The following is a 10,685-nucleotide window of genomic DNA, read 5'->3' as shown; positions in this document are numbered from 1 at the left end:
GGTGTGTTACATTGACAGAGAGAGGTCAGTCTGCTCTTCCCTGGGTGTGTTACATTGCCAGAGTGGTTTCAGTCTGCTCTTCCCTGGGTGTGTTACATTGACACAGTGGGGTCAATCTGCTCTTCCCTGGGTGCGTTACATTGACAGTTCGTGGTCAGTTTGCTCTTCCCTGGGTGCGTGACATTGACAGAGTGGGGTCAGTCTGCTCTTCCCTGGGTGTGTTACATTGACAGAGTGGGGTCAGTCTGTTCTTCCCTGGGTGCTTTACATTGACAGAGTGGGGTCAGTCTGCTCTTCCCTGAGTGTGTTACTTTGACAGAACAGGGTCCGTCTGCCTTTCCCTGGGTGTGTTACATTGACAGAGTGAGGTTAGTCTGCTCTTCCCTGGGAGTGTTACATTGACAGATTGAGGTCCGTCTGCTCTTCCCTGGGTGTGTTACAATGACAGAGTGGGGTCAGTCTGTTCTTCCCTGGGTGTGTTACATTGACAGAGTGGGGTCACTCTGCTCTTCCCAGTGTGTGTTACATTGACAGAGTTGGGTCAGTCTGATCTTCCCTGGGTTTATAACGTTGAGAGAAAGGGGTCAGTCTGCTCTTCCCTGGGTGTGTTACATTGACAGAGAGAGGTCAGTCTGCTCTTCCCTGGGTGTGTTACATTGCCAGAGTGGTTTCAGTCTGCTCTTCCCTGGGTGTGTTACATTGACACAGTGGGGTCAATCTGCTCTTCCCTGGGTGCGTTACATTGACAGTTCGTGGTCAGTTTGCTCTTCCCTGGGTGCGTGACATTGACAGAGTGGGGTCAGTCTGCTCTTCCCTGGGTGTGTTACATTGACAGAGTGGGGTCAGTCTGCTCTTCCCTGGGTGTGTTACATTGACAGAGAGGGGTCAGTCTGCTCTTCCCTGGATGTGTTTCATTGAAAGTGTGGGGTCAGTCTGCTCTTCCCTGGGTGTGTTACATTGACACAGTGGGGTCAGTCTGCTCTTCCCTGGGGACGTGACATTGACAGAGTGCGGTCAGTCTGCTCTTCCCTGGGTGCGTGACATTGACAGAGTGGGGTCAGTCTGCTCTTCCCTGGGTGTGTTACATTGACAGAGTGGGGTCAGTCTGCATTTCCCTGGGTATGTTACATTGACAGAGTGAGGTCAGTCTGCTCTTCCCTGGGTGTGTTACAATGACAGAGAGGTGTCAGTCTGCTCTTCCCTGGGTGTGTTACAATGACAGAGTGGGGTCAGTCTGCTCTTCCCAGGGTGGGTTACATTGACTGAGTGCGGTCAGTCTGCTCTTCCCTGCGTCTGTTACATTGACAGAGTGGGGTCAGTCTGCTCTTCTCTGGGTTTGTTACATTGACAGAGTGGGGTCAGTCTGCTCTTCCCTGGGTGTGTTACATTGACAGAGTGGGGTCAGTCTGCTCTTCCCTGGGTGTGTTACATTGACAGAGTGGGGTCAGTCTGCTCTTCCCAGGGTGGGTTACATTGACTGAGTGCGGTCAGTCTGCTCTTCCCTGCGTCTGTTACATTGATAGAGTGGGGTCAGTCTGCTCTTCTCTGGGTTTGTTACATTGACAGAGTGGGGTCAGTCTGCTCTTCCCTGGGTGTGTTACAGTGACAGAGTGGGGTCAGTCTGCTCTTCCCAGGGTGTGTTACATTGACAGAGTGGGGTCAGTCTGTTCTTCCCTGGGTGCGTGACATTTACAGAGTGGGGTCAGTCAGCTCTTCCCTCGGTGTTTTACATTGACAGAGTGGGGTCAGTCTGCTCTTCACTGGGTGTGTTACATTGACAGAGTGGGGACAGTCTGCTCTTCCCTGGGTGTGTTACATTTACAGAGTGCGGTCAGTGTGCTCTTCCCTGGGTGCGTGAGATTGACAGAGTGGGGTCAGTCTGCTCTTCCCTGGGTGTGTTACATTGACAGAGTGGGGTCAGTCTGTTCTTCCCTGGGTGCGTGACATTGACAGAGTGGGGTCAGTCAGCTCTTCCCTCGGTGTTTTTCATTGACAGAGTGGGGTCAGTCTGCTCTTCACTGGGTGTGTTACATTGACAGAGTGGGGACAGTCTGCTCTTCCCTGGGTGTGTTACATTGACAGAGTGAGGTCAGTCTGCTCTTCCCTGGGTGCGTTACAATGACAGAGAGGGGTCAGTCTGCTCTTCCCTGGGTGTGTTACAATGACAGAGTTGGGTCAGCCTGCTCTTCCCAGAATGTGTTACATTGACAGAGTTGGGTCAGTCTGATCTTCCCTGGGTGTGAAACGTTGACAGAAAGGGGTCAGTCTGCTCTTCCCTTGGGTGTGTTACATTGACAGAGTGCGGTCAGTGTGCTCTTCCCTGGGTGTGTTACATTGACAGAGTGGGATCAGTCTACTCTGCACTGGGTGTCATACATTGACAGAGTGGGGTCAGTCTGCTCTTTCCTGGGTGTGTTACATTGACAGATTGGGGTCAGTCTGCTCCTCCCAGGGTGTGTTACATTGACAGAGTGGGGTCCGTCTGCTCTTCCCTGTGTGTGTTACATTGACAGAGTGGGGTCAGTCTACTCTTCCCTGCGTGTGTTACATTGACAGAGTGGGGTCAGTCTACTCTTCCCTGCGTGTGTTACATTGACAGATGCGGTCAGTCTGCTCTTCCCAGGGTGTGTTACATTGACAGAGTGGGGTCAGTCTGCTCCTCCCAGGGTATGTTACATTGACAGAGTGGGGTCAGTCTGCTCTTCCTTGGGTGTGTTTCATTGATAGAGTGGGGTCAGTCTACGCTTCCCTGGGCGTGTTACATTGACAGAGTGGGGTCAGTCTGCTCGTCCCTGGGTGTGTTACAGTGACAGAGTGGGGTCAGTCTGCTCTTCCCAGGGTGCATTAGATTGACAGAGTGGGGTCAGTCTCCTCTTCCCTGGGTGGGTTACATTGACTGAGTGCGGTCAGTCTGCTCTTACCAGCGTCTGTTACATTGACAGAGTGTGGTCAGTCTGCTCTTCCATGGGTTTGTTACATTGACAGAGTGGGGTCAGTCTGCTCTTCCCTGGGTGTGTTACAGTGACAGAGTGGGGTCTGTCTGCTCTTCACTGGGTGTGTTACATTGACAGATTGGGGTCAGTCTGCTCTTCCCAGGGTGTGTTACATTGACAGAGTGGGGTCAGTCTGCTCTTCCCTGGGTGTGTTACATTGACAGAGTGCGGTCAGTGTGCTCTTCCCTGCGTGCGTGACATTGACAGAGTGGGGTCAGTCTGCTCTTCCCTGGGTGTGTTACATTGACAGAGTGGGGTCAGTCTGCTCTTCCCTGGGTGCGTGACATTGACAGAGTGAGGTCAGTCTGCTCTTCCCTGGGTGTTTTACATTGACAGATTGGGGTCAGTCTGCTCTTCCCTGGGTGTGTTACATTAACAGAGTGGGGATAGTCTGCTCTTCCCTGGGTGTGTTACATTGACAGAGTGAGGTCAGTCTGCTCTACCCTGGGTGTATTACATTGACAGAGTGGGGTCAGTCTACTCTTCCCTGGGTGTCTTATATTGACAGAGTGGGGTCAGTCTGCTCTTCCATGGGTGAGTTACGTTGACAGAGTGGGGTCAGTCTGCTCTTCCCTGGGTGTGATATACTGACAGAGTGGGGTCAGTCTGCTCTTCCCTGGGTGATTTAAATTGACAGAGTGGGGTCATTCCGCTCTACCCTGGGTGCGTTACATTGACAGAGGGGGGTCAATCTTCTCTTCCCTGGGTGCGTTACATTGACAGAGTGGGGTCAGTGTGTTCTTACCTGAGTGTGTTACATTGACAGAGTGGGGTCAGTCTGCTCTTCCCTGGGTGTGTTACATTGACAGAGTGGGGTCAGTCTGCTCTTCCCTGGGTCTGTGCTATTGACAGAGTGGGGTCAGTCTGTTCTTCCCTGGGTGCTTTACATTGACAGAGTGGGGTCAGTCTGCTCTTCCCTGAGTGTGTTACTTTGACAGAACAGGGTCCGTCTGCCTTTCCCTATGTGTGTTACATTGACAGAGTGAGGTTAGTCTGCTCTTCCCTGGGAGTGTTACATTGACAGATTGAGGTCCGTCTGCTCTTCCCTGGGTGTGTTACAATGACAGAGTGGGGTCAGTCTGTTCTTCCCTGGGTGTGTTACATTGACAGAGTGGGGTCACTCTGCTCTTCCCAGTGTGTGTTACATTGACAGAGTTGGGTGAGTCTGATCTTCCCTGGGTTTATAACGTTGAGAGAAAGGGGTCAGTCTGCTCTTCCCTGGGTGTGTTACATTGACAGAGTGGGGTCAGTCTGCTCTTCCCAGGGTGGGTTACATTGACTGAGTGCGGTCAGTCTGCTCTTCCCTGCGTCTGTTACATTGACAGAGTGGGGTCAGTCTGCTCTTCTCTGGGTTTGTTACATTGACAGAGTGGGGTCAGTCTGCTCTTCCCTGGGTGTGTTACATTGACAGAGTGGGGTCAGTCTGCTCTTCCCTGGGTGTGTTACATTGACAGAGTGGGGTCAGTCTGCTCTTCCCAGGGTGGGTTACATTGACTGAGTGCGGTCAGTCTGCTCTTCCCTGCTTCTGTTACATTGACAGAGTGGGGTCAGTCTGCTCTTCTCTGGGTTTGTTACATTGACAGAGTGGGGTCAGTCTGCTCTTCCCTGGGTGTGTTACAGTGACAGAGTGGGGTCAGTCTGCTCTTCCCAGGGTGTGTTACATTGACAGAGTGGGGTCAGTCTGTTCTTCCCTGGGTGCGTGACATTGACAGAGTGGGGTCAGTCAGCTCTTCCCTCGGTGTTTTACATTGACAGAGTGGGGTCAGTCTGCTCTTCACTGGGTGTGTTACATTGACAGAGTGGGGACAGTCTGCTCTTCCCTGGGTGTGTTACATTGACAGAGTGCGGTCAGTGTGCTCTTCCCTGGGTGCGTGAGATTGACAGAGTGGGGTCAGTCTGCTCTTCCCTGGGTGTGTTACATTGACAGAGTGGGGTCAGTCTGTTCTTCCCTGGGTGCGTGACATTGACAGAGTGGGGTCAGTCAGCTCTTCCCTCGGTGTTTTTCATTGACAGAGTGGGGTCAGTCTGCTCTTCACTGGGTGTGTTACATTGACAGAGTGGGGACAGTCTGCTCTTCCCTGGGTGTGTTACATTGACAGAGTGAGGTCAGTCTGCTCTTCCCTGGGTGCGTTACAATGACAGAGAGGGGTCAGTCTGCTCTTCCCTGGGTGTGTTACAATGACAGAGTTGGGTCAGCCTGCTCTTCCCAGAATGTGTTACATTGACAGAGTTGGGTCAGTCTGATCTTCCCTGGGTTTGAAACGTTGACAGAAAGGGGTCAGTCTGCTCTTCCCTGGGTGTTTTACATTGACAGAGTGGTGTCAGTCTGCTCTTCCCTGGGTGTGTTAGATTGACAGAGTGGGGTCAGTCTGCTCTTCCCTGGGTGTGTTACATTGACAGAGTGAGGTCAGTCTGCTCTTCCCTGGGTGTGTTACATTGACAGAGTGGGATCAGTCTACTCTGCACTGGGTGTCATACATTGACAGAGTGGGGTCAGTCTGCTCTTCCCTGGGTGTGTTACATTGACAGAGTGGGGTCAGTTTGCTCCTCCCAGGGTGTGTTACATTGACAGAGTGGGGTCCGTCTGCTCTTCCCTGTGTGTGTTACATTGACAGAGTGAGGTCAGTCTACTCTTCCCTGGGTGTGTTACATTGACAGAGTGGGGTCAGTCTACTCTTCCCTGCGTGTGTTACATTGACAGAGTGCGGTCAGTCTGCTCTTCCCAGGGTGTGTTACATTGACAGAGTGGGGTCAGTCTGCTCCTCCCAGGGTATGTTACATTGACAGAGTGGGGTCAGTCTGCTCTTCCTTGGGTGTGTTTCATTGATAGAGTGGGGTCAGTCTACGCTTCCCTGGGCGTGTTACATTGACAGAGTGGGGTCAGTCTGCTCGTCCCTGGGTGTGTTACAGTGACAGAGTGGGGTCAGTCTGCTCTTCCCAGGGTGCATTAGATTGACAGAGTGGGGTCAGTCTGCTCTTCCCTGGGTGGGTTACATTGACTGAGTGCGGTCAGTCTGCTCTTACCAGCGTCTGTTACATTGACAGAGTGGGGTCAGTCTGCTCTTCCATGGGTTTGTTACATTGACAGAGTGGGGTCAGTCTGCTCTTCCCTGGGTGTGTTACAGTGACAGAGTGGGGTCAGTCTGCTCTTCACTGGGTGTGTTACATTGACAGATTGGGGTCAGTCTGCTCTTCCCTGGGTGTGTTACATTGACAGAGTGCGGTCAATGTGCTCTTCCCTGCGTGCGTGACATTGACAGAGTGGGGTCAGTCTGCTCTTCCCTGGGTGTGTTACATTGACAGAGTGGGGTCAGTCTGCTCTTCCCTGGGTGCGTGACATTGACAGAGTGGGGTCAGTCTGCTCTTCCCTGGGTGTTTTACATTGACAGATTGGGGTCAGTCTGCTCTTCCCTGGGTGTGTTACATTAACAGAGTGGGGACAGTCTGCTCTTCCCTGGGTGTGTTACATTGACAGAGTGAGGTCAGTCTGCTCTACCCTGGGTGTATTACATTGACAGAGTGGGGTCAGTCTACTCTTCCCTGGGTGTCTTATATTGACAGAGTGGGGTCAGTCTGCTCTTCCCTGGGTGAGTTACATTGACAGAGTGGGGTCAGTCTGCTCTTCCCTGGGTGTGATATACTGACAGAGTGGGGTCAGTCTGCTCTTCCCTGGGTGATTTAAATTGACAGAGTGGGGTCATTCCGCTCTACCCTGGGTGCGTTACATTGACAGAGGGGGGTCAATCTTCTCTTCCCTGGGTGCGTTACATTGACAGAGTGGGGTCAGTGTGTTCTTCCCTGAGTGTGTTACATTGACAGAGTGGGGTCAGTCTGCTCTTCCCTGCTGTGTTACATTGACAGATGGGGTCAGTCTGCTCTTCCCTGGGTCTGTGCTATTGACAGAGTGGGGTCAGTCTGTTCTTCCCTGGGTGCTTTACATTGACAGAGTGGGGTCAGTCTGCTCTTCCCTGGGTGTGATATACTGACAGAGTGGGGTCAGTCTGCTCTTCCCTGGGTGATTTAAATTGACAGAGTGGGGTCATTCCGCTCTACCCTGGGTGCGTTACATTGACAGAGGGGGGTCAATCTTCTCTTCCCTGGGTGCGTTACATTGACAGAGTGGGGTCAGTGTGTTCTTACCTGAGTGTGTTACATTGACAGAGTGGGGTCAGTCTGCTCTTCCCTGGGTGTGTTACATTGACAGAGTGGGGTCAGTCTGCTCTTCCCTGGGTCTGTGCTATTGACAGAGTGGGGTCAGTCTGTTCTTCCCTGGGTGCTTTACATTGACAGAGTGGGGTCAGTCTGCTCTTCCCTGAGTGTGTTACTTTGACAGAACAGGGTCCGTCTGCCTTTCCCTATGTGTGTTACATTGACAGAGTGAGGTTAGTCTGCTCTTCCCTGGGAGTGTTACATTGACAGATTGAGGTCCGTCTGCTCTTCCCTGGGTGTGTTACAATGACAGAGTGGGGTCAGTCTGTTCTTCCCTGGGTGTGTTACATTGACAGAGTGGGGTCACTCTGCTCTTCCCAGTGTGTGTTACATTGACAGAGTTGGGTGAGTCTGATCTTCCCTGGGTTTATAACGTTGAGAGAAAGGGGTCAGTCTGCTCTTCCCTGGGTGTGTTACATTGACAGAGTGGGGTCAGTCTGCTCTTCCCAGGGTGGGTTACATTGACTGAGTGCGGTCAGTCTGCTCTTCCCTGCGTCTGTTACATTGACAGAGTGGGGTCAGTCTGCTCTTCTCTGGGTTTGTTACATTGACAGAGTGGGGTCAGTCTGCTCTTCCCTGGGTGTGTTACATTGACAGAGTGGGGTCAGTCTGCTCTTCCCTGGGTGTGTTACATTGACAGAGTGGGGTCAGTCTGCTCTTCCCAGGGTGGGTTACATTGACTGAGTGCGGTCAGTCTGCTCTTCCCTGCTTCTGTTACATTGACAGAGTGGGGTCAGTCTGCTCTTCTCTGGGTTTGTTACATTGACAGAGTGGGGTCAGTCTGCTCTTCCCTGGGTGTGTTACAGTGACAGAGTGGGGTCAGTCTGCTCTTCCCAGGGTGTGTTACATTGACAGAGTGGGGTCAGTCTGTTCTTCCCTGGGTGCGTGACATTGACAGAGTGGGGTCAGTCAGCTCTTCCCTCGGTGTTTTACATTGACAGAGTGGGGTCAGTCTGCTCTTCACTGGGTGTGTTACATTGACAGAGTGGGGACAGTCTGCTCTTCCCTGGGTGTGTTACATTGACAGAGTGCGGTCAGTGTGCTCTTCCCTGGGTGCGTGAGATTGACAGAGTGGGGTCAGTCTGCTCTTCCCTGGGTGTGTTACATTGACAGAGTGGGGTCAGTCTGTTCTTCCCTGGGTGCGTGACATTGACAGAGTGGGGTCAGTCAGCTCTTCCCTCGGTGTTTTTCATTGACAGAGTGGGGTCAGTCTGCTCTTCACTGGGTGTGTTACATTGACAGAGTGGGGACAGTCTGCTCTTCCCTGGGTGTGTTACATTGACAGAGTGAGGTCAGTCTGCTCTTCCCTGGGTGCGTTACAATGACAGAGAGGGGTCAGTCTGCTCTTCCCTGGGTGTGTTACAATGACAGAGTTGGGTCAGCCTGCTCTTCCCAGAATGTGTTACATTGACAGAGTTGGGTCAGTCTGATCTTCCCTGGGTTTGAAACGTTGACAGAAAGGGGTCAGTCTGCTCTTCCCTGGGTGTTTTACATTGACAGAGTGGTGTCAGTCTGCTCTTCCCTGGGTGTGTTAGATTGACAGAGTGGGGTCAGTCTGCTCTTCCCTGGGTGTGTTACATTGACAGAGTGAGGTCAGTCTGCTCTTCCCTGGGTGTGTTACATTGACAGAGTGGGATCAGTCTACTCTGCACTGGGTGTCATACATTGACAGAGTGGGGTCAGTCTGCTCTTCCCTGGGTGTGTTACATTGACAGAGTGGGGTCAGTTTGCTCCTCCCAGGGTGTGTTACATTGACAGAGTGGGGTCCGTCTGCTCTTCCCTGTGTGTGTTACATTGACAGAGTGAGGTCAGTCTACTCTTCCCTGGGTGTGTTACATTGACAGAGTGGGGTCAGTCTACTCTTCCCTGCGTGTGTTACATTGACAGAGTGCGGTCAGTCTGCTCTTCCCAGGGTGTGTTACATTGACAGAGTGGGGTCAGTCTGCTCCTCCCAGGGTATGTTACATTGACAGAGTGGGGTCAGTCTGCTCTTCCTTGGGTGTGTTTCATTGATAGAGTGGGGTCAGTCTACGCTTCCCTGGGCGTGTTACATTGACAGAGTGGGGTCAGTCTGCTCGTCCCTGGGTGTGTTACAGTGACAGAGTGGGGTCAGTCTGCTCTTCCCAGGGTGCATTAGATTGACAGAGTGGGGTCAGTCTGCTCTTCCCTGGGTGGGTTACATTGACTGAGTGCGGTCAGTCTGCTCTTACCAGCGTCTGTTACATTGACAGAGTGGGGTCAGTCTGCTCTTCCATGGGTTTGTTACATTGACAGAGTGGGGTCAGTCTGCTCTTCCCTGGGTGTGTTACAGTGACAGAGTGGGGTCAGTCTGCTCTTCACTGGGTGTGTTACATTGACAGATTGGGGTCAGTCTGCTCTTCCCTGGGTGTGTTACATTGACAGAGTGCGGTCAATGTGCTCTTCCCTGCGTGCGTGACATTGACAGAGTGGGGTCAGTCTGCTCTTCCCTGGGTGTGTTACATTGACAGAGTGGGGTCAGTCTGCTCTTCCCTGGGTGCGTGACATTGACAGAGTGGGGTCAGTCTGCTCTTCCCTGGGTGTTTTACATTGACAGATTGGGGTCAGTCTGCTCTTCCCTGGGTGTGTTACATTAACAGAGTGGGGACAGTCTGCTCTTCCCTGGGTGTGTTACATTGACAGAGTGAGGTCAGTCTGCTCTACCCTGGGTGTATTACATTGACAGAGTGGGGTCAGTCTACTCTTCCCTGGGTGTCTTATATTGACAGAGTGGGGTCAGTCTGCTCTTCCCTGGGTGAGTTACATTGACAGAGTGGGGTCAGTCTGCTCTTCCCTGGGTGTGATATACTGACAGAGTGGGGTCAGTCTGCTCTTCCCTGGGTGATTTAAATTGACAGAGTGGGGTCATTCCGCTCTACCCTGGGTGCGTTACATTGACAGAGGGGGGTCAATCTTCTCTTCCCTGGGTGCGTTACATTGACAGAGTGGGGTCAGTGTGTTCTTCCCTGAGTGTGTTACATTGACAGAGTGGGGTCAGTCTGCTCTTCCCTGCTGTGTTACATTGACAGATGGGGTCAGTCTGCTCTTCCCTGGGTCTGTGCTATTGACAGAGTGGGGTCAGTCTGTTCTTCCCTGGGTGCTTTACATTGACAGAGTGGGGTCAGTCTGCTCTTCCCTGAGTGTGTTACTTTGACAGAACAGGGTCCGTCTGCCTTTCCCTGGGTGTGTTACATTGACAGAGTGAGGTTAGTCTGCTCTTCCCTGGGAGTGTTACATTGACAGATTGAGGTCCGTCTGCTCTTCCCTGGGTGTGTTACAATGACAGAGTGGGGTCAGTCTGTTCTTCCCTGGGTGTGTTACATTGACAGAGTGGGGTCACTCTGCTCTTCCCAGTGTGTGTTACATTGACAGAGTTGGGTCAGTCTGATCTTCCCTGGGTTTATAACGTTGAGAGAAAGGGGTCAGTCTGCTCTTCCCTGTGTGTGTTACATTGACAGAGAGAGG

Source organism: Chiloscyllium punctatum, chromosome 31 (genome assembly GCF_047496795.1).
Source record: "Chiloscyllium punctatum isolate Juve2018m chromosome 31, sChiPun1.3, whole genome shotgun sequence".
NCBI classification, from domain to species: domain Eukaryota; kingdom Metazoa; phylum Chordata; class Chondrichthyes; order Orectolobiformes; family Hemiscylliidae; genus Chiloscyllium; species Chiloscyllium punctatum.
The sequence above is the reverse complement of the archived record's forward strand: the minus strand, read 5'-3'. Positions refer to the sequence as shown.